Raw genomic sequence first — 24,641 nt, 5'->3', positions numbered from 1 at the left:
TGGTAGCTTTTTCAATTAGACCGGCGTGATCAAAACTATGAATTAGCCGGCGAAGCAGGTCTGGTGTTGCCACTGCCAGCTGATCAGAGCAGAGCCGACTGTGGGCGAGGCTTTACCTTTCTTGGCGTGTCTTCACCAGCTCAGTTTACAATGCTAAAGATGTGTGGCTAACTTATGCTAAAATCTACTGACAGAGCCGACCTGTTCCAACCAGCAGCGTTCAGTCATTAGCCAGTACAGGCACAGACTAACCAGAGTTATTCAGCTGACATCTCCCACTGTGGTAAACAAAATCATTACCTGTTCAACAGAAACTCAGCTGTCTCTGCGTCAGTCTTCAGTCCCAAATCCCTCTGCAGCTTTTTCCACCGGTCATACATTTCTCCAATATTCAGTCTCTGTTGGCACATGTATGGCTCATAATTCTTCCTTGCTTCGGCCTTTTCCTTGAAACTTTTTGGTTTTCTTCCCTTCCCTGTGGAGGGTAACAGTAACAGCTTGCTGGTTTTGGTCATCTCTGGCTCCATGATGCTTCGTTAGCTGAGCAGCTAGCTGACATGAGAGGGGTAGTGAAGAAAGATGAGGAGGGACCATGGGCATGACGGTGCGAAGAGAGGGAGACAGGGGATTGGATGGACTCAGATAGGTCAACTAATATGCAGCTTCGCAGCGGATATACTGAATGGATTTTTTTTGGTCTTTGTATTGTGTAGATTGGACCATAGGACCATAACAGCCATATAAACAGTGTTATTAAGATGTACAAAGCTTTCAAATCGTACACCATAGCTTTAACACAAGTAATCTCAGTCTACATCCAGTGCAATTTGGCTTTGAACCTAATTACTCTACCAAAACAGCTACATTACATCTGACAGAGCGCACCAAATCTCAACTAGACAAAGGAGAGGTGGTTCGTGCTGTCTTTCTAGATTTGCATTAAGCATTTGATACTGTTAATCATAATTATTTCAAAACTTTTCCACAGGGGCTCTGGCTTGTATGTCTTCATACCTATCGGACAGGATGCAGTGTGTTAACCTGATGTCCTGTCAGGCTATATGAAATGTACAATGGGTGTTCCCCAAGGTTCTGTGTTGGGTCCCCTATTATTTAGTCGACACAATAATGATCTCCCACAGCAGTGTCATGGAGTAGGAATACAAATGTACCCTGACAACACTGTTTTGTCTACAGATACAAACACAGCTGAGTTAGCAGCAAAGAAGTTAACTACTGCCATGGAAAGGATCACAGCATGGGTCGACCAGTCATGACTCAGCCTTAACACAAGTAACATGAAGTAATGAAAGGTATTTCTGTGTGCAGTTTGTGGGGTTTCCATTGACTCATCCCGGGACAGATCCCCAAATAACCGAGACAAGCCGTCCCGCTTTTTGGGACCCTTTTGTTTGGGTGCCAGACTGAACCGATCTGCTCTCGGAAGGTGGAGCAACAACACTGCAGACTAATTGGTCGAAAGAATCGTCACTTACTCCCCGACAGCAGATGTATTTCTCCTGGTGGCACACAGTCTTCTCAGAAACGAAGCTTGATTGCACTTTCTATCAAACTGTCAATGTGGATGTGGAAGTGTACATGTACAGTTTCTTGTGGGTACATTCCTTTTTTTATTGGCTTGTCTTTCCACCTCTCCATCCACTTACACCAGTCTGTTCCCTCCCTGCTCAGTCAAAATTCAGGCAGCCAATCAGCTCATGATGAGGTTAGAAACTGGGATCCACCACAGAGATCAGTTTCTGACATTTACTACGACTAAATCCAAAATTTTGCTAAACAGAGCATGTTGTACATAGCTAAAAATACCATTATGAGGCCCCTCTCAGGTACATGGATGGAGACATGTTGTGGTTTGTTTCTTGTGCCTTATAATGCAGAGTTACTGTCATGGTTCAGTGAGGGCACAAAGGTCATGTTACAGGGATCCTTCTTCTTGGCTGCTCTAAAGATTTGTGCTTCGTTGCACCTCTAGTTCCTATACATCTGAAACAGAGACTAGCACAAAATTAATCTGACAAGCACATGTTGTATTTTAGGCAGTCAGCTGGGTGTCAGTGAGTCAGGAGTTGGCTGCCACTTCAGAGCCAGTCATTGGGTCTGTGTCCTGTTAAAAGCAGCATGGTGACTTCAGCTCATCGGTTTATGGCGACACACTCAAGACTACTTTCAACATACATGCTTTTATTGATCATACATGTGGGTTTAGAGGAGTTTAAAGTTTAAGAGTTAAGAGATAAAACGCTTGCAGAAGTAAAAAAAAATAAATAAAAAATAGGGTGCAGATTTGAAGTTTGCTGAATAACAATGATAAACGCCTCTCTCATCGTTCTGACCATTTTGACACAGCCCATTCACACCCTGATGGCACAGACTGCTGTGGTAGGGAACTATCAATATCAGCTAATCTCATTTCCACATATTCACACACCCATGAACCACAGCAGGAGTTATTTGGGGTTCAATGTCTTGCTCAAGGACACCTCAGCATTTGACTCCAAGGAGTTGGGACTGAGTTCCTGACCCCCTGACTGAAAGATGACGATGATGACTCTACCTCTGTCTGAAATGAGGTTCATCTGATTGTTTCTGATTCATCTCCAAGTCAGAGTCCTGTCAGTTGTTTCAGGGTGAAAACTTAAACTGTAACCACCCAGCTGGCGCCGGTTCAGTGTTTCGAGGCCTTCCTCAACTGTTTATGTGGATAAATCACGCCAGAAACCCATTCAGCGTTGGTCAGACCACATTGTTTGGCCGCCCTGAGAAAGAACAACTGACGCAATAACTTCTGCTTCACACATACACCACCACGCTGAGCAGACACCACCTGTAGACACAAACTAACACATTAAACCAGAACCAGTCACTGGAAACTCAGCCTGTGTCATGTTTGTGCAGCGTTATGATCTCTACCAGATCATGGAAGCAAAGACTCAGTGACAGCCACTCAGCCTGCAAACATCGGATCAAGGTTTGTCAAAAGTGTGTGTCTGAGGGAAGTAGACACACACACTCTGAAGATAGAAGCCAAATACTTCCTGTTTGATGATTTTAAGACACAGAGAGGTGATGGGAGAGTCCCAGTTTGGTTTGTTATGGGCTCTTTGGTGGTGAGTGAATGGCATTTGTGTGTGTGGGTGGTGGGATAATGTAGCACAGATTGTTACAAGTTGTACACAGCCACACACACACACCACAAACATGAGGTTTTTATTAAGCTCCTGAGTGTGTGTCTGCTGCAGGTCAATAAGATTCAAACTGTCTGCTAGCTGTGAATAATTGTGAATGAAAGCAGCGAAGATTAAAAACATGTGCAGGTGTGTGTGTGTGTGTGTGTGTGTGTGTGTGTGTGTGTGTGTGTGTGTGTGTGTGTGTGTGTGTGTGTGTGTGTGTGTGTCAGTATGAGGGGCACGGCAGTCCTGATCTCCTGTCTAACAGAGGCAGGATGTGTGATTGAAAAATTTTCTGTTCGTAGATTTCAAACAAACTCACTGATGATGGGGAATTTACAGCATCTCAGTCTGAGCAGACCAGTGCTCCCAGTCCGAGAAACTCCAACTGTCTGTTTGTTTGCAATATCTTTGCAAGTGCTCATTTTTATCATTCAGAGTTCCAGGAATTTCTCAGTTAATTCTTTTAAAAAAAAAAAAAAAAAAAAAAAAAAAAAAAAAAAAAAAAAAAAAAAAACATAATTCATGCTTCCTTTGTTTTTCTGTTCTTACTTTTTGAATAAAAACACTTTTGTACCACTACCCTTTTAATGCACAACATGGGTTCAAAATAACTGTATTTGTTTTCTGCGTAATTTCATGTATGGCTGAGTGTTTCTGTGCTATTTCTTTAAAGTAAATGATTTTTTTTCATCATTTACTATGCCATGTATTTGGTAAATATTCATTTTTTGTTTGGCGTCAATCTTTATTTTTTTCCCTCCTATGAGCTAGAATAGATTTTGTCCATATTGATTTTACACACATGGGTCAGAAACAACCCAAATAAATTTACTATGGGATTTAGTGGGAACCTTTAAAATTTGTATTTCTGTCATTAGGAGCATTTTTACTGTGCACAACTAATTCCCTGACACACTTCTGACTCAACACAGCCCCTTATGCACATCTGATACACATCTATTTGTTCTAGAAAATAATTATAAAACTACACTTACCTAAGAAAACATTTGATGACTTGAAAGATAAGTGTGTTAAAGAACTGATTAGATATAAGTTAAATTGATAATACAGTACATTACTCAACAGAAGAGAAAATATCTTTAATTATTATTAGCTTACTATTACAACATCACTATGAACAACTAAGGCTCTAATTTCGTGGCCCAGTGCAGGGGGCGCAAGCCTGGCGCAACCTGCGCAGTGTTAATTTCGTGCAGTGCACCGCCGTGCGCTGCCAATTTGACAATTTGGTAGACCGTCTGCGCAGAGATGGGTGTGACGGCGCACCAGGGGGAGGTGTCAGCAGATTCATGTTGGCGCAGTGACAATTTCGTGCCAAAAACAGCACAGAAAGTGCGCTGAAAGCTCGCCAGCTCCAACCTGGTCTATGCTCGGCGCAAACAGAGCGCACCCTCCACAGCTGTAATTTGGTGACAGGCTCACATGTGCGCTCATGTCAACAAAGCCTCAGAGGCAGGTTTCCAGAGTGTCAGGCACATTTTAATGCAATAAACAATCACAGCAATCACTATTTAATGTAACTGTCTGAACCAGCATATACATTTATATCTATATTAACTGTCCCGTCACATCTGATGTCAGATTAAAGCCGTGGGAAAAAAAACCTGGAAGTTTGATGCACATCTTACAAATAAACAATTAACAGCCTTAACATCTGATACTGAGTATATATCTGGCTTCTCTCATTTCATTTAATTCAAAAAAAAGAGGGAGAGAAAAGACAAAGAAAAAAGACACAAAATAAATGTATGTCACTCAGGATTTACCTGTGATTTCCCATATTTCTCTGTTTTAGTCTTTATTTTTAACCTGATCTAAAAAGATGGAGTACATTATTGTAAGGAGGATGAGGCGGAGACACTGGGAGAGTATACAGTATATCACCAAAGGTTCTGCTATTTGGTGATGACAAACCAGGAGTGCAGGTGGATCAAAAATATTATGAATGGATAAGCCAGCTGTGTAACTGTCTCTTCATTTTGTACTCCTACACGGTGACGCGCTTCGTGTCCATCCAATGCGCCCTGCTGTCCATTCTCCTGCTTCAGGGACAGCGGCTCTGACCGTCTCCGCTACCGGGTCTTTCCAGCACACTGTTTCCGCAGACCGATCAGATGCTGCGCCACAGCGCATTTAAAGGCGAGGAGAGGCGCTCATTTGATTGGTGAAGACAGCGCTCGGCTGTGTTAAACCCACTCACAGCTTTTCTCCTCCCTCTCTGCCATTTGCACAGAGGCAGGCATGGACGTGCTCCTCTGCGCCTTGACTGCACCTCTCTTGGCACTGCAGGAAACTTACAAAGTTCAGGTGCTCCTGCGCTTGCGCCTGGTCTACGAAATTAGAGCCCCTTGTGTTCTCGTGGCTGAGAAGCTCCTTGAGAAGCTTCAGTGGTCAGGTCTTCTCATGGAGAAGGGGGACTCTTCACGAGAATGGTTGGACCAGGACTTTTATAGCACCTTTCTCGTCTTCCTGACCAGTCAAAGCATTTTGAAACTTCTGATCTCTTCACCCATCCACACCACATTCACACACTGCTGACAGAGAGCTCTATGGTAGGAACCATCACTTTTCTCTGACACATTCATGCCCACCCACACACCACTGACCAACAGTGGGAGCAGTTTGGGGTTCAGTGTCTTGCTCAAGGACACTTTGGCATGTGACTGCAGGAGCTAGGAAACCTTGACCCCCATGGTTTAGAGACAACGACTCTACCACTGAGCCACAGCCGTGCTGACTCAAAGGAAATTCACAGCTCTGCATTGGCCCTCAGTGGCATCATGGCCACAGTGAGCTATGAGCAGAAGAAGGGAACGCCTGTTGTCCTCCTGTGAGTACCATGCATGATGACACAACAGTTGATGACAGCAGTTACAACTAAGAAACCAGAAGAGATCTGGTTAAACAACAGAACAAAAGGAGGAGGATAAGACATCAGGCTAGGAGGCAGGAGGGCAAATGAAGAGGAGCTCATTCTGCAGAGTTTCCAAACACAAAAAAATCAGCAGGTGGCAGCCCAAACATGTACGTGGTCATCTGTGAGGAATGTATGAATTGAGATGATAGTTTGTGGTCTACTGATGTGATGTTCATTTTATTTGGCTGCATTCACCTGATGACAACAGTTATACTCCAAATACAGTTAAGTTCATAAGCAGTTCAGTGCATGATTGTTCCCCCAAAACACTCCTAAAGTGACTGTGTGAAGCAGTTTTTTGTCACAGTACGGAGCAGTTTATCTGAGAATCCCACTTGGATAGATGGGTCATGTGTGTAAAGTTGATGTAATCATACAAAACCTATTTTTATTGGTTAAAAAAAAGGAACATGAAAATAATGCTCTGCACTAATCAAAAACAAGATATTAGAATAATACTTTGAATAAAGATACAGCAAGTAAACACGCACATAGCATGAACTCAGAAAATGAATGTAGATCATTTTTGACCCATGTTGTGCATTAGACAGGTTTAAGGGGCTGTGAGGCGTTTCTAAGCGATCTTAAAACAGTCTTCTAGATATATACCTGATCGTAATCCATACTTTAAAATGAGATTACCAGCACCATGTATGTTATTTCTGTGTATATATAAATCTACAGATGCGCTGGGACACATTGTCAGTGATGTTGTTTCCTGAGCTCACCGGGTATTTCGGGTCTCTCAACATCAAACACCCTCCCTCAGGCGACCCAACCGGGGGTAATCAATCCCCGGCTTGTGTCCCAGCAGCGTTAGCCCACTTTTCAGACCTTTTGATCCAAATTCACCTGGAGGCTCTCTCTGCAGCCTCTGTGGCGGACTTGATGCCTCTCCCTTTTGCAGCACCTGAGATTCCAAGAAGGCTGTAGGCCCTGCACAGGGAGTGTGTCGCGAAGCCCCAACATCCCACCTCTATAGGCTCACAGCTGGCTTTCCAGCCTCTCCTCCTACATTCTTCGATGAGCTCCTGGTATTTGAGTCGCTTGTGCTTATTGGCCTCTTCCATGTGATCCTCCCAGAGGACTGTGAGTTCCAATAAGAGGACTTGCTTCAAAGAGGCAGATGTCAGCACCAGGTCTGGTCTCAAAGAAGTTGGTGTTACATGTTCTGGGAATTTGAGCTGCCTGCCCAAGTCAACTCGCAGTTCCCAGTCTGATGCTGATGAGAGAAGACTGGCCGATGGTGTCGGCTTTGATCGTGGCTTCTCTCCAGCCTTCACGAAGGGAATTGGCTTCCGGCTGCTGGCGTGTTTGTTGTCGGCCACTGCACTGGATATCGTTTCAGCCACTGCCTTAAGCACCTGGTCGTGTCTCCGGCGGTAACGACCTCCTCCAAGGGCTTCGGGGCAGCTGCTCATGATGTCCTCCAGCGTGCCCCTTGCTGGACAGAGAGGGCAAGTTGGAAGTTCACTCTTTCCCCAAACGTGCAGGTTAGCTGGGCTTGGTAGCACGTCATAGACAGCTTGGACCATGAATTTAATGTGCTGAGGCTCTGCCTTCCAGATGTCATTTCAGCTCAGCTTCCTCTCCAGGGCTCCTTCCCACCTTGTCGATGCCCCCTGCTGCCGCATGCTCACCATCCTGATGGTCCTGACATCCTCAACGCCTGCCCGCACCTCCTCCAAGACAAGATCCCACCTTTCCTTGCCCTGGGCCCTGTCATACCGTGGCTGTGGGATGGTACCCAGCCCTGCTCGCCTGATTTCCACCATGCCATCCAAGGCCTTGTGTCTCAGACGAGACTCCGCCAGCTCCAGCCCCTCTTTAGCTTTGAACTTCCTGCCTGTCCGAACCACAATGCCCGCTGCTGCCACTCTGGTATCTCTGGAGTCTCAGTAGACTAGTGCCTCTCGTACGGGAGACCCTGAATTCTTCCTCCAGGCTCTAAGTGCTAATTTGTGGCGGCTTCCCTTTTGAGGAATGACCTTTTCCACCTCAATACTGGTTACAGTAGCCCCGCCCTCTGCCCCCATGTAGTTGGTGCTTTGCTCTGGCCCATCAAAGAGTTGGTGCTTGCTAAGTTCCAGTTTTGAGCATGTAGAGCCAGAACTTTGTCTGTGCAAACACAAAGAACCAGCTCTAAGTCAGGCACTGGCCTGGTACCAGCACCAGCACGGTGGAAAAGGGGTCTCTGTGATCTGAATCCAGCCTGGATCTCCACATCTGACCCTCCTCTGACCCTCAATGTAGCTGTGAGATGGGATAGCTCTCAGCCTAATTTCATTTTTATGCAACATCTAAAGACTTGCTGGCTGAAGAGACAGAAAGAGAGTGTGTGTGTGTGTGTGTGTGTGTGTGTGTGTGTGTGTGTGTGTGTGTGTGTGTGTGTGTGTAGAGTACAGTTTGAGGTATTAGACAGAAACAGAGAGAGCTCGTCTCCTCTGGTTATGAAAACAAAATGAGCGCCAGCTCTGGCAGACTTGGGGTCTAGCTGATATTAAATCTCTGGACACACACATTATTCTATATAAGGTCAGCGTACTGACTCCGAACATGGAAATGAAACAGTCAATCACATGGGACATCAAATATTTAACAACATGAAGCTTTATTTATAGCGTATCAGCTCTCACGTGGTTGGGGGGATGTTTCAGGGGGGATCTGCTGGAGTCTAGGTTCAGGGAGGTTGTCATATCAAATATATGACATCTTGATTCACTTTATTAAAGTGCTGTGTGCTCATTGGAGCATCGCAGCGTATAGCAAAGTTATGAAAATATACATGAGCCCACATGCAGGGGAACATGCGGACAATGAAGAAATACATGACGCACATGCTCACACACTCACTCACTCACTCAATAACACACTCATTTCTTCATGCATCACATCTGACCTGAAAAGAACCAGAGGAGAAAGCAGGACCACAGTTCTGCAGCCAGGCCTGCTGCCTCAAACGCTAGCTTTAATTTAAGGCCTGTACACTGTCACACTGCATTGAACTGTCGAAGAAAACACCGTCACAGAGTACAGCTCGTTGCTCTGACTGTGGTTTGAGGCTGTTAGATTGACAGACAGCTGATTTTTGATTCATTTTTGTTTTGGTCAATCAAAGGGGATTTATTTATCACACCTTGAAACAATGGTTAATATGGTTAATAGCCTCTTAAGACCTGGAAAAAAGGTGTTTTTTTTTCTGCATTACATAATTGTCTTTGTTGAAAGTAGCCAGCTCCAATAATATCTTTTCATAAACATTCTTTAATTTTTGTTTTTAAATTGAATGTCTCAATATACACCAGATATGTCTGCAGTCTGATTATGTTGGCATCTTGACTTCATTTGTCAACTCACACCAGCTGTGTGTTCAGTCCAACAAGCTGTTTGACTGACAGACCACTGGAGTCACAGAATGAGGAGTTCCTGCTCTTCCCACTCCATCGAAAAGTCTCTCTTCATTCATGTTTGGCTGTAAAACCTCAAACCTGTTGACTCCTGGTCTGGCCCTGCTCATTATGTCCATTTATCACCTTGGTCGAGCTAAATACAAACTGATTTTGACACTGTTTTATTTTGAAAGTCTCTGGGTGTTTTTGGGTAGTTCCTGGTCCCAATCCCTGTCCGGCTCAATCTTCCCTACACTAGATTTACACGTCACAGCTCCACTTCAGTCAAATATAGGATGGCTGTGTGTTACCTGCCACATGATGGGCCAGTATGTATGTGAGAATGAATGTATGTATGTGTATGTATGTATGTTTATGCATGTATGTATGTATGTATGTATGTATGTATGTATGTATGTATGTATGTATGTATGTATGTATGTATGTTTATGCACGTATGTATGGATGGATGCAAATGTATACATATATTTATATTTATATTTATATTTATATATATATATATATATATATATATATATATATATCCATCCATCCATTTTCTATACCGCTTATCCTGTTTAGGGTCGCGGGTGGCTGGAGCCTATCCCAGCAATCATTGGGCGAGAGGCAGGGTACACCCTGGACTGGTCGCCAGTCAATCGCAGGGCTGACACATAGACAGACAACCATGCACGCACACACTCACACCTAGGGACAATTTGGTGTGACCAATTAACCTGGTAAGCATGTTTTTGGACTGTGGGAGGAAGCCGGAGTACCCGGAGAGAACCCACGCATGCACGGGGAGAACATGCAAACTCCACACAGAAAGACCCACCGGCCGAGGTGGGGATTTATATATATATATATATATATATATATATATATATATATATATATATATATATATATATATATATATATATATATATATGTATTTAAGTATGGTTGAATGTTTTGCATTTATGATATATGTATGTATGCATAAATGTATTTATGTATGAGTGTGTGTAAATTTGTATTTATTTATGTATGTTTATGTAATATATGTGTGTATGTCTGTTTGTATGTATGTATGTATGTAAGTGTGTTTATTTGTATGTATGCACGTATGTGTCTTATGTGTGTGTGTTTATGTACATGTGTAATGATGGGTTATTGAAGGTCAACCTGTCAGTATGTTTATCTTCTGTCACCTGAAGTAGCCTGCATTTATTAAAACAAAACTAAGTCTAGCAAGTCTCCATGTCCACGATAGAAGACATAGGAAACAAAAATGTTGTTTTAAGTGAAAGAAAAAAATAAAAAAGGTGGACTTCAAAATTCTCAGATATCGCTTGTGCTTTAAGAGAAAAAAATGACGTCAAAAGTTTTCAGAGAATGCTTTTTTAAATTCATTCATTTATTTATTTATTTTTTAGAAAAAACAAATATTTACCTATAAAACTGCAACATTTGCAGAAATCTGATAACTTCCTTTCTTATTCTCAAAACATCCAAAGGTTGGTTTGGTGGCCATTTTGGACGGAGAGATATTTTGTTCCATTGGATAAACTCCAACAAATTAGATATCACTGGAAAGACTAGGATGTCCTCTACAGAGCACAATAAGTTTTATTTCTGCAGAGTTTCATGTTCTTTAAATAAAGCTTTGAAAGTGATGGCCTTTACAGGGGACAAAAATGCATTGTTGACTCTTGGTGAAAATTAGGCTGATTCAATCAGAGACAAACTTTGCATTAGCAGGTGTTCGACCACTCTCATGTCTACTTCTGACAGCGACACTTCACCATCCATCTTACTGTTTCACCTCTCAACCACCTTTATGAACCATGAGGCTGAGAGGGTTCCAGTGGTCACAGCTGTTCCTTCTCTTCTACTGTGGATTTATGGGATATGGTTTATAAAGGGCCTAAGTGACCAATGAGACTCAAGTTCTGCTTTCAAATTTCAAATATTTCTGTACCACACAGCAAACACTAGGATTATTCTACTGTCCTCTTCAGAGCAGAGGGAAGAGTACTGAAGACTGAATGAATTGAATACTGGATGATTAAAATTTTTTCAGTCAGGACCACTTTGTCAAAAATGATCCTTATTAACTTGCACAGTTTCATTTGACGGAATGGTTCTGTTCTGGGACTCCCTGCTCTTCCACGTGCTTGTGTGGAAAGCCTGAGGCAGGAAGAGCACACCTTCCTGCCCATCACAAGCCTGGGCTAGAGCTGTTTGAATGGCCTGCTCTGAATGTAATTTTCCAATAGGAGGCGGACACGGGGGTCAGCCAGGCCATGAGCTGATCTGCACCAATGATGACAACTAAGCTGGTACAGCTTGATGTCCTTGCCTGCCTGAATTAACGCTACGCTTGATTTAACCAAGACTTGTGAAACTTGCTTGTTTACTTCCTTCCCCTTGGTCCTACGTTCTAAGGGCCAAGGGAAAAGGATGAAAACATGTTTTTAAAAAACAAAACGCCACTTGATTCCCGCTGCGTCATTACCCCTTGTCTCTCTCTGGCTATCATTGGTGGAGCAACTGTTTCTTCCCTTCCAAAGTGAACACATTTTTGCAAAGTGATGATAAACTGATGTCAGATTAGGGCAACACATTCACAGCAAACAGACTTCACCACCATGTACTGCATTAAATGAGTGATGAGACAGCTAAGCTATGAAAAGCTAACATCAAGCTAATGTTACAGTATCCAGAAGCTATATTATGTAGCTTAAATTGTAATACTATAATGTTAGCTTATCATAGCCTATGTAGCTTTTGTAGCTGATTGCAGCTTATCTGTCTAATCATTCATGAAGTACAGTTCATTGTGGTGAAGTATGTTTGCTGTGATTATGAACATTGGACACTCTAAAATTTGAGGAATCAGGATGGTGCAGTCGTAAAAGCAGAAACAACCAAACGCACTGCTAAGAATTATCTTGTTAATCTGAAATAAAAAAATAAAAAGAAATCAAACATGCAATTCAAAGTGTGGTTAAAAACCACATAACTATATAATTCTGTGACTAATCACAGCTGCACACAGACATTTCAACAAGCTCCTCTCGGACAGTCTGGAAAAAACAACTTGGAATTATGTTGTCATATCCTAAAACAGTGTTATCACTGACCAGTCTTCAGATCTGAGAGCTCCATGGCTCTGATGTTTCCTGAGGTCAGGGTCCGTCTCATACTGTACCTGTCAGGAAGCAGTACTCAGAAACAAACATTGAGCTCCAGGAGGCAAAGGCTGCAGATTAAAGTGCTTCCAGACATGTCAATGTCACAACTGGTCCTCACAGAGGACTGTGTCAAACACTGTTTGACTTGTCCTCCAGAGGAATGTTGGCCCTCTCTGACCCAGCGAGGGCATCCAGAGGGTCAGAAGTCAAACCTCTGCTTGGTCGGTCATCTCCCAGCTTTAATGTGTATCAGTTTGAATGCTAGGCTCACGTTCTTTAAATATAACACAGTGGGCCTTCTGTCTGTTAGATATGGCTCAACAGCACCACCTGCTGGTCTCAACAGGGACTTTCACAGGTTAAATCTCAGTGCCGGTGCATGAGGTTCTTTTTGTTACTAACTTCATATCAAGGTGAGAGGTGAATTGGTGCAATAAACCTCCTCATGATTAGTTCAAGGGTCTTTATTTTTTATTTTGATATTTTGCTTGGTAATCTTGTGAGTCTATTTCCTTTTCGCCTGCAAGCAGAGGAGGGAAGTCGAGGAAATGATCTTTTGTCAATGTATGATTTCTTAAACTTGAAGAGAAAAAAAAAAAGTTCCCATGATGATTTGGCCATCTGACCATCGTTGAGTGGGCCCCCATCCCAGTATGTCAGGACCAACGCCTCCACCTGTTTAAAATGACCTCTGGAGTTGTGCTGTGGTATAAGGCAGCACCTGAAACCTGTAAGTTATGAGGTGGTGGAGCCTCCACGGAAGCAACTCAGTGCATTTAGTTATGTAGATGTGGTCCAGATGATCAGCGGCAGTTCAAAGCGAGCATCAGAATGGGGAAGAAAGGTGATTTAAGGGACTTTGAACGTGGCATGGTTGTTGGTGCCAGGCGGGCTGGTCTGTGTATTTCAGAAACTGCTGATCTACTGGGATTTTAACCAACAACCATCTCTAGGGTTTACAGAGAATGGTCCCAAAAAGAGAAAATATCCAGTATGCAGCAGTTCTGTGGGAGAAAATGTCTTGGTGATGCCAGAGGTCAGAGGAGAATGGACAGGCTGGTTGGAGCTGATAGAAAGGCAACAGTTACTCAAATAACCACTGGTTGCAACCGAGGTCTGCAGAAGAGCATCTCTGAACACAACACGTCCAACCTTGAGGCAGATGGGCTACAGCAGCAGAAGACCACACCGGGTGACCCTCCTGTCAGCTAAGAACAGGAACCTGAGGCTACAATTCACACAGCAACACCAAAACTGGACAATAGAAGATTGGAAAAATGTTGCCTGGTCTGATGAGTCTGGATTTCTGCTCCACATTCAGATGGTAGGCTCAGAATTTGGCATGAACAACATGAAAGCATGGATCCATCCTGCCTTGTATCAACGGTTCAGGCTGCTGCTGCTGGTGTAATGGTGTGGGGGATATTTTCTTGGCTCACTTTGGCCCCCTTAGTACCAACTGAGCATTGTTTAAAGTCCACAGCCTACCTGAGTATTGTTGCTGACCATGTCCATCCCTTTATGAGCACAGTGTACCCATCTTCTGATGGCTACTTCTAGCAGGATAACGCTCCATGTCATAAAGCTGGAATCATCTCAGACTGCTTTCTTCAACATGACAATGAGTTCCATGTACTCAAATGTCCTCCACAGTCCCCAGATCTCAATCTAATAGAGCACCTTTGGGATGTAGTGGAACGGGAGATTCTCAACATGGATGTTCAGTCGACACATCTACAGCAGCTGTGTGGTACAATCATGTCAATATGGACCAAACTCTCTGAGAGACGTTTCCAGTTTTGTTGAATTTTTGTTGGCAGTTCTAAAGGAAAAAAGGGGTCCAACATGGTACTTGCAAAGTTTATATATATATATATATATATATATATATATATATATATATATATATATATATATATATATATATATATATATATATATATATATATATATATATATATATGTGTGTGTGTGTGTGTGTGTGTGTGTGTGTGTGTGTGTGTGTGTGTGTGTGTGTGTGTGTTTTAATTATTCATTCAAAGTTAATACAAAATGGACACTAATTAACTTGGCTTTAAAAAATGGCTTCTGCTTTGCAATGCACTGTATGTCTAGGAGATACATTGATGTCCTAAAACAGCTAAATGCCGCCCTCATGTGGTCCCAATAGATAACTACAATGAAACAGAAAAATGTTATTTAGGGTTAAATGATAGTCTTTAAAGCATGTTAAGATACTACTACTACTAATACTACTACTACTACAACATATAATAATAATAATAATAACAATAATAATAATAATAATAATAATAATAATAATAATAATAAAAACAATAATAATAATAATAATAATAATAATAATAATAATAATAATAATAATGATAACAATAATAATAATAATAATAATAATAATAATAATAATAATAATAATAAATAATAATAAATAATAAATAATAATAGAGGGTTTTTCTTTAGAGTTTATTTCCATAACTTAAAGACTCTTAAAGAGCTTAAGCGTGCTAAAGTGTACTTATAGAGCACATTTTAATTTTCTCCATGATACAAATTAGCGACAGAGTGACAAGCAGAGTTATAAACATCAGCAAGAGGACAGATACTCAGAGGAAAGATACTTAGTATCTGTCATCTGTCTATCCTCTGTCAAAATATGTTTCTGTCTCTTCTTATAGAATAGAATAGAATAGAATAGAAAATACTTTATTTATCCCTGAGGGGAAATTCAGGAGTCACAGCAGCAATCAAGAAAACAAAAGTAAGAGAGTGTATAGAAAGTGCAAAAATGTCCACAAGAAAATAGATGATGACAGCTCATCCACCACTCTCCAGCCCAGCCAGTCTCCACCTCCACAGGGTCCAGGACTGAGCCTCCCCAGCAGTCTGTTCAGTCTCTGTCTCCTGGATCCCAACAACGATGGATGGAAGGACAGGTCCACGTCGTCACCTCCCAGCTTACACCCGAGAATCAGCATGTCGTCCTCACCTCCTCCTCCTCATGATGTCCTATGATGTCATAGATCATAAAATAATATATCAGTAAAGCATTTTTAAAGGTGAGAGAGAGACTCCAGGTTAGGGCAGGGCTGAGTTCACACTAAGACCTAAGATGCTTAAATCTGTTTTTTTTTGTTTGTTTGTTTGTTTGTTTGTTTGTTTAAGGTCAGCTTATTAAATAGATGCTTTCCTTTAAGCTCAGGTGTTAAATGAAATAAATAGGATGTAACATCTGACCAGCACAGGTGAAACCAACCTTCCCCTGACTAAGCTGGAGAGATTTGTGCTCCTTTAAAAACTCTTACTTCATTCAGCAAAGTCTGGTTTAATCCAAAGTGTTTCTCCTTTTTACTCCTAAGCATTACAAAACAAAACAGAAGAAAGCTCATTGGCTGCAGTACTTCAGAGATGTTAGATCAGATGAACCAAACTCTGAGGAGCCAGGTGAGTGTAGCGGTGAAGGTGTGCTCTTCATAAACAACAGGCCATAGCAGCAGTCAGTTTATCTCCTGTCAGCCTCATGTTTCCTGTTTCTTTTCAGCTTTCCTTTCTTAACTCTGTCATAACTAATGGGTCACTTACTTGCTTCGCCTGACTTCATCTATCTATTAAAAGCATTTTCCATCACTCTCCATCAGTCCAAACAACAGCTCCTGAAAAAAACGAGAAACACTGAGTTCTGCAGCCACTGACACGAAAACATGTAGAAAGTTGGAGGAGTCTCCTTCCTCACCGCTACAAGACTGAGTGCTCTAACTAACAGTCTGAAGATTGGGACCATTGTGTGCCTGCTCTGACCCTCATCATTAACCCCTTCTTTGCTAGATTGATGGGAGTTAATAGGCCATGAGGGGGGGGGCGTGCCTTTTGGGACTGTATGTGCTGTTAGACAGCAGGTGGTATCCCAGCATTCATTTCTGCAGCCAGCACTCTTTCGGCTGACCTGCCGGGTTAATTAGCAGCTGTGAATCATTTTTGGTGTTTGTTTTAAGCTGCAGGGAGTATGCGCCAAATATGAGGAGTGTAGTGAAGCAGCTAACTCCACATCACTTCAGCTACACTGGCACACACACACACACACACACACACACACACACACACACACACACCAGCTCTGAAGCCACCGCCAAGGCAGTTTACACAGCATCTGCTCCAGTCCGCTTCACATGGAGCCCAGAGCCCAGAGCACTGAGAACAGGTCAGGGCCCATCAGCTGATCCTCAGCAGGAGATCAGCCGAGGACACCATTCAGCCAAAAAAAGTCACAAATCCTGGATTATGAAGAGGCAAATATATAAAAGTGAGACCATTTTCAGACTGTGTTTGTTTTTATGAAATAGATCTGACATTGGCTGCAACATAACACCCTGACAGGTAAAGTGGAAACTTTAACGCAGGATTTGATGATCTCCGTACAGTCACATCTGTCAGTCAGGTGTGTCAGGCAGAAAATAAACCCGTGTCTTGATAACTGATGTGTTTAAAACAGGAAACAGCACTCAGATGTGTGGGACTGGAACAAGAGCTGAGCTATAGTGGCTAGACAGCTGGGTCCAGGGGTCTGCAGGGGTCAGTACCTACCAAAAGAGATCCCAGAAGGAAGATCCTTGGAACCATTTACAGGGTCATGCACGGCCGAGGATCTCTGGAGTGTGTGAGGAGTGACGATGGCCTGTGTGGTCCAAAGTGAATGCTGCTTCTGAGAGGACGGTGTCAGACTGCACAGAGGTCACAGTTAGTTTTGTAAGGAGCTGCAGACCCATGTTTGCCCAGCCTGACCCCAAAATCACTCATGATGAGCACATGATGATCAGAACTGGACCATGGGGTGAAGGAAGAAGGGGGCCAGGAAGAGCACGAGGAGGGAAGTGTTCCAGGTCTTTGGTTCCACAGAGACAACAAAGGAGTAGGTGTTCGCACACTTTGAGCCAGGATGAAAAGAGTCAGCCCTTACACTGAGCTGAGGAACCAGAGTGTTTCTGTGGTTTCATTAAAAAACGAAAAAGATGAATATGAGCAGCTGAACATGTGAAGGAAGAGTGCTTCAAAGCTTTAAGGCCTGTTTCTCCTCCCTTAAAGTCCGTGTAAAGCAGAAACAAATTTGTGTTATTAGTTTGTCACAGCAAAGAAACATGTGTCATTAACCACTGAGCCAAATTTGAAAGTTTAAAAAAATTGTTTAGTATATAAAATTAGGTCTCAAAATCATGGAAAAACAAGCACTTCTCTCTGCTGTGAGACGCTGGGGGCGTGTCAGTTAGCAGCACTGAAACCACGCCCACACGCGGGAGGGAGCCGCCTCCGTGTAACTGTGACGGTGACAGCTACACTGATAATGGAAGCTAGCGCTAGCAGCCTCATCGGACGGATCCAGCCCTACCTGTTTGAGCCATCAGAGCCAGAAACTGACTCTGAGTCAGACACTGATAAAGCTCAGCCTCGTTCCTCTCAGTCTCCAACAGAATGGTAAATTATTTCTCACATTTATGCAATTTAGAAAATCTGTATTACTGACTAATAACGTTGTAGCCTAGCCAAAAACAGGCTATCAATATGTAACTATGCAGAACTAAACGCATTTTTACACTCCACCAGATACTTGTCTGGTCACAGATAAAAAAAAAAAATACTTTATATATATATATATATATATATATATATATATAGCTTGCCTTTTTATTTATTACTATATTTTCTGCGTAAACCTTGTAAAAGTAGTATTAGTATGACTACTACTCAGTTACACTTATCTGTCTTCTGATTAATTTGTGGATTGCAGCATAGGCTGAGTAAGACAATATGCTTCAGCTGCTTAGGTTTTGTGGTAGCATGCATAATACAGAACTGACAACTGAAATTGTTAAGATTAGAGCGGGATTAAAATGTGCTTGTTGTGCAGGTGCACATATGGAGAATGCAGAGCCATGCCCACAGAGGTGGAAAATGTCTGCTGCAAGGAGCTCAATGCTGTATGTAAAGAAAACCTGTATCATTCAAATAATGAATACGTAACGAGCAGAATACTACATGTCTGGCAGTAAAACACCTATACTCCTATAGGTTCAGAATCGATGTCGAGAGCTGCCTGAAGAGCCAAGGTGCATGACTCTTCATCCAGGCCTTGAGCCAGTCTGCCTGAACATCTACTCCCTGCAGAATTCCCTGAACATTTATCAGGCAGACCATGGGCCACTGGAGGCAAAGGAAAGATCTGTGTAAGTTAGACAAAATATTTTTATTGATCTTCAATACCTATAAATTACACTGCTGTTGATCAAATGTCATGCCATTTAAAGACCACTAAGGTTTAGTACCTGAGAATAAACGTGCACTGTCTTTACAATCATATTAGTGATGTCGACTAATGTATATAGCATATTTTATATACACTCCAAGCACACAAGTACTGCTTGACTAACTATTTGAATCCCTCATCTTCTCGGCCATATGTCCACTCTCATGTAGAACAGATTGCTGGCACTAAAAACTTACTTATTCTGGAGCTGTTTTTCACATTGGTTTTTAAACATATTGAATCAAACATGTATATTTAAAGGTACAGACAAATGAAAAGCAAGTACATACAATAAAACAGTGTCATTAGATTTTGTTGGTATTATTTAAATAAAATAATGGAGCCCTTATAGCTGTACAGTGAGCAATGATAGAATTTAATGAAATGTCAAAATAGTTAAGTCAAGAGCCACCTGCCAACACCTTTGGACACAGCCTTGAGTTTTTAACAAACACATAATTCATAATTTTTAATCAGTAGATGATTATTCTTTCTGAAAATGTAGCTGTGTGGTCATGGATTGGCCATGGAAAACTGCTGTCCATTTTCTCGTCCACCCATTCAGCCAGTATGATGAGGGAGATGATAGTTTGATGAATGAAACTCATCTTGACGTCCCAAACTGTAAGACATGACAAAATGTGGAGGGGAATGCTGTTTTTAGTACATCAGTCAAACCAGATAGGTTCTGCTATAAAGACAACATATATTGATCATGTTTTATGAAAGACACCTGCACAGTGTCAAATTTGATTGCACTGAGGACAACCTACCAAAAACAAACCTAGATAAAAATATAAAAGTATCAAAAAATCTTTTTTTCATTACAGGCGTGCTCGCTATCTGGCCTATAGGAGTTTTGTGTCGTGGTGCTGGGGATACCTCGGAAAGGACAACCGGGTTGTCATCCCGTCCTGTGTTGTCCTCCGTATACAGAAAGAGTACCCAGATGAAGAGGAGGAGTATACTGGTTTTAAACCCCCCATTTAAACATTGAGTTTGTATTTATATTGTTGTTTGTTCGTTTAAAAATGTACCCAATTTTATAATCTCATGTTTATAATGCACTTTTAATAAATTAATAATTGAGTAATCACATATTTGTATGTGTCACAACTTACTGATTTTAAAAGAGGCCAGTGGGGCTCTGGTCCTGGGATGAGCTGAGGCAGGCTTAGGCGGTATAAAAAGTATTACAGTATACTAAGATGTCTAGAAATTCTGACAGTATGGTTTTCACAACATCCTTTAGGGCTGCCACTGAGAGTCAAAGATTATTAACATCAGTCGCAGGCCTCTCCATTCAACTGAGATTCTTTTGTTAGAGCGTTTCTTTTTTTTCTCCTTTGTCAGTGGGTGTTCATTACAGTAACAGGATAAATTTTAACTGCTTCCTGAAAGATGTGTTTTATCATGGTTAAAATTAAAATTTGACTGTTTATTCAATGAGAAAATAAGTTGCTAGAAATTTGTAATAAATACCATACACTATGGAACAATGTCAGGAAGCTGTGAAGTTTTGAAAAAAAAAAAAAATACTGCCCAAGCCAAGGCACAAGGTAAGTCACAGGAACAGTAGCTGCCACATGTACTGCGAGACCTGATACTGAGACCTGTACATAAGAAAAGGAAAAAAAAGGCAGGAATAAGAAAAAGACAGATCAGGCTGTCATCATGAACACTGCAACATACCTTGCGTGGCTGTGACTTACATGTTTGTGGGGTTAGACGGGCGTTGACTCACGTCCTGGGGCTGCCTCCATCCCATCTGGACAGATGAACCTGGACACATGGCTCTCAATTGCATCTGCCCTCTCAGGTCATTCATACTGTGAGCACAGGTACCCAGGGACAGCCACTGCCTTCATCTCCGCCACAAAGGGTGCAGGGTCATGGAGGACTTCATTAAAAAGGAGGTCCATAAGTTCAGTGACATATTCTAAAACAAAAGGAGAGAGCACAAAACAGAGCACATTGAGTAATTTATACTGTCTAAACTTGTGGCGTAATGAAAAAAAAACATAAATGTTGGTGTTTACAGCCTAGCTATTAAAACCTCGTCACTCAAGTGTTTTCAAAAAACTTGTCAGCTGGGTGAAAGGGTTTTAAATTATACACCTTATAGAGATGACAACTTTACCTGTAGTATAGCTTGTCTTCACCATGGACACAACATGTTCCCCCCTTTTGGCCTTGGGGAATTTTATTTGGAACTGCAGTTCTCCTGAAGCAGTCCTTGCTTGGCTACGTCCAGAATTCTCGTTGAAATGCAGTGCAGCCAGGTAAAGCCTGACAAAAGAAGGATTTGTATTTGATTACTCCAAGAACATTTCAAATACCACAGACACTACTGTAGACATAAATGTAATGTATTTACTTGTATTACGCACAGTTACACTTGCACAATATTGACACAGTTTACCTGCAGAGCATTCCAAGGTATGAGAAGGCCACATTTTTGGGTGCGAAGCGCAGAATCACACTGTGGAACCCGTCCAAGGCAGATGTTTGATAAAGAGGGCTCAGCTTCTTTACATCACTCAGAACGCGCTTGTTCATGAGCACCTTCTCCAGCCTGTAGGTTGGCTTTGTAGCTGGAGGAGGCAAAGTTGCAAACGTGTTAATTAGTGTATAGCTGCCGACAACATTTTAGAGTAGCAGAAGTAAAATACATAAGTGCTGTTGAATAATGGCATACCAGGCTTCAGCCACTTCTTCTTATCATTGGAAGGGGCGTGGAGGCACTCAGGGAACAGTGGGTTTTCGTGAACATGCACATTGTGGATGTGGTTTAAAAGTGATGTCCACTTTGCCACTGTTACCTCTCCGCTCGGTGAACCACATGCTGACCAGTAGAGGTGATTTTTTATACTTTTTTGCCATAATTTCACCTTGTGGCAGTCCTTCTCCTTGGAGATGGCATCCACCTTCTTGGTGAGGGCTGGGAACAATTTGAAAAAAATGTAAGAGTTTTCATACTGTGGGTGTTTAGTTTTTACAGGATTAGCAGTCATACAAATAACAAAATACATGTTCCATATTATCTCACCTTTACATAAATGCCACACATCGTAAAAGTGGTCAATGTTTGGTCTCTGTTCCCGAATGAACTTTTGGACCTGTGTGTGTCGGTCTGTCACCAAGCAAGCCACTTTGACACCACATTCCTCGAGGAAAACCAGACTCCGGCTCAGCCCTTCCTTTTCCATGCGGACACTGTTTCCCACTTCATTGCTCTGTTGATCATAAACAGACAAAACAAATTTACTTCATTAAAAAATAACAAATGTTAAGAAAATCATCTACTTAGTCTTAAAATATCTATTTACCTGTACAAGTTGGATATCAACAACTTTGTTTGTTTGAAGATCCATCAAGGAATATGAGCCATACTTTGCACAATGGCCTGGACTGTCAGCACGCATGTCACCAGCAAGAGATACAGTTTCCCTCTGTTTGAGTTCCTCAAGCTGGGCAGTCTGGTGTGATCGCCATTTATGCAGCACCGAAGCCTGAATGTAGTTGCGCACATGATTATGGTGTGTCATTCTTGAGAAGGTTCTCATGTGCATTGCATTCAGCACCTGTAATGTAAAATCGGAGTAATTAGTTACAATCAAACAGTGTTCTCAACATGCACTACATCTTTCGGTAGCACTGAGGGATGAACTGGCCCTAGAAACGGAAATGTGAGTAGAGCAACATTTTAGCATAAGAAAAAACTGTGGGAGAAGCACAAATGTATGTATGGAAAAGTTGACTTTTTAGATTATTTCATTGTTGTAACAAACCTTGTTAGTCTGGATGAAAGAAGAGCCTGTGTAGTATACAGCGGCTGACAGGTGCAGATTACCAGCTGGACAGCTGCCCAGAAGTGGTTGACTCTTCCATTTTCTGCTGAAGAAGCAACTTTGGTGGAGGCACGTCTGGGTCACAGAAAGGAACGTTCCTTTCACAAATGTCTCTACCTTGCACACTGTTGAGCAGTTGGGGCAGATTTTAAACAGCTCAAGCAGACACTCCTCATACACCAAATACTTCACCATGTCTTGCACTGGCTTGTTTGGTGCTCTGTTGACAAAGAAAACCACAGGCAGTTGTTACAATGTCAGCACATAAATGCTGATGTGAGAATATATATGTTGACAAATTCATTGTTACTAATATGTAAAATTAGTAAGGATTTATAACTAGAAAAGTTAACTCACTGTTCACTGGTGGTGTCGACTGAGTCAGACATGGGGAGGTAGCTGGAGTCATCAGGATCTACAAAGCTCAAACTGGGTTCAGACTCCTGAATAGATGGAAACTCCAAGTGAGGACGCTTTGCTGCTGGGTTCTCAGGTACGGCTTTCCGTTTAAGTGGTGTTGAGGATTGTGTTGGAAGAAACTGGAATGTTGCGTCACCCACAGCAACACTCCTAGTAGATACTGTAGCCTGAGAACCTGGAAATTATATATATATAAATATATATATGATAGTGTATGGCAGTAATGTGATAATCAATCAGTGTTTCTTCCATTCTTTTAACTATTATGCTGTTTATACCTGGAATATGGCAACACCCCAGACATTTGAAAAGTCAAACTAAGAACCTAAGAACGTGATACATACCTGTACTGTTGCTGTTGACAAGTGTTCTTTTGGACAGTTGTGTGGACACGGTCCTTTTCCCCACAAAGTGATCCGTTTGACATCCAACTTCCCTTGTGTCTTTCTTCTCAAGAACATACTGGCACGCTGCCTCTCTTGTGGTTGGAGGAGGCTTTGCCAAAACAGACAACAGAAAAAGTTACATGTCTTATAAATCATAGCATCATGGGCTGACATAACAAGTGTTTCTCACAGACCAGAAAGACAACAAACATATGTGATCTTTGGAGTAACTTTAGTTTTGAATAAACTGAAACATGTATGCTGCATGCACACAGAAAATGACAACTGACGCATTGCCTCCGTATGAGCCAGCTGCTCCCTTCTCTCAGTATAAAAACAACCAACGTCCCGGAAAAAGAAATGCGCTAACGGCGCTCATTTCTGGTGTCCCTCGATCCATGTTCAACGTCACACACAAACGGAAAATCCCAGTCTACACATAATCCCTTGTCATAGCTATATTGGTGCGCATAAAATATTACCATCGGATTACCACAGTGTTTTCAGATGGACTCAGCCCAGAGAACGAGGCTCAATCATGCCGTGTGACATACAGGGACACTTGCTAACATAACATGGGTGTGATCTGCGATGTATAATCACTCTCAGGATTTGTACCTTCAGCAAAATGCGTTTAATTGCTCAAATTTACAATATTAGCAACATAAGCACATACTTACACTCTCTGGCGGGCACGTAATGCCAGTGGCGGAGAAGATAGCACCTGCTGTAGGCGGGATGCAGAGGGTCCGCGACGGGCACGTAATGCCGGTGGCCGCGGTGGTGGCACCTGCTGTAGGCGGGATGGGAGGATCCAGGCATTGAAGAGTCGGTTCAGCCCCACTGACCAGTGTCAGCGGACTCTTCAGAAACCCAGACTTTACCTGCTGATAGTTGCTGTAACTATCAGGGGTAAAGTGGACACTGCAGAGACGGGTGTTGGTGGTGATTTTGAACTCGCCACAGTAGCTCCT

General features: G+C 42.2%; 1 long non-coding RNA gene and 1 pseudogene across 1 annotated transcript; both read right to left on the bottom strand.

The window, feature by feature from the left end:
- Window positions 1-6,917: 6,917 nt before the first annotated feature.
- LOC141809048 (uncharacterized) lies at window positions 6,918-8,355 on the bottom strand (annotated as a pseudogene).
- Window positions 8,356-22,939: 14,584 nt separating this feature from the next.
- Window positions 22,940-23,740, bottom strand: LOC141801699 (uncharacterized). The gene is made up of 3 exons (XR_012599425.1): window positions 23,626-23,740; window positions 23,219-23,456; window positions 22,940-23,081 (listed from the first exon to the last, which is right to left on the bottom strand). It is a non-coding gene; the product is annotated as an uncharacterized LOC141801699 (long non-coding RNA).
- Window positions 23,741-24,641: the final 901 nt, after the last annotated feature.

This window comes from Halichoeres trimaculatus, unplaced genomic scaffold, assembly GCF_033239565.1.
Source record: "Halichoeres trimaculatus isolate MK-OKI-2021-1 unplaced genomic scaffold, fHalTri1.1 fHalTri1_scaffold_2, whole genome shotgun sequence".
In the NCBI taxonomy this organism is placed as follows: domain Eukaryota; kingdom Metazoa; phylum Chordata; class Actinopteri; order Labriformes; family Labridae; genus Halichoeres; species Halichoeres trimaculatus.
Note: the sequence above shows the minus strand (reverse complement) of the source record. Positions and strands in the feature narration are given on the sequence as shown.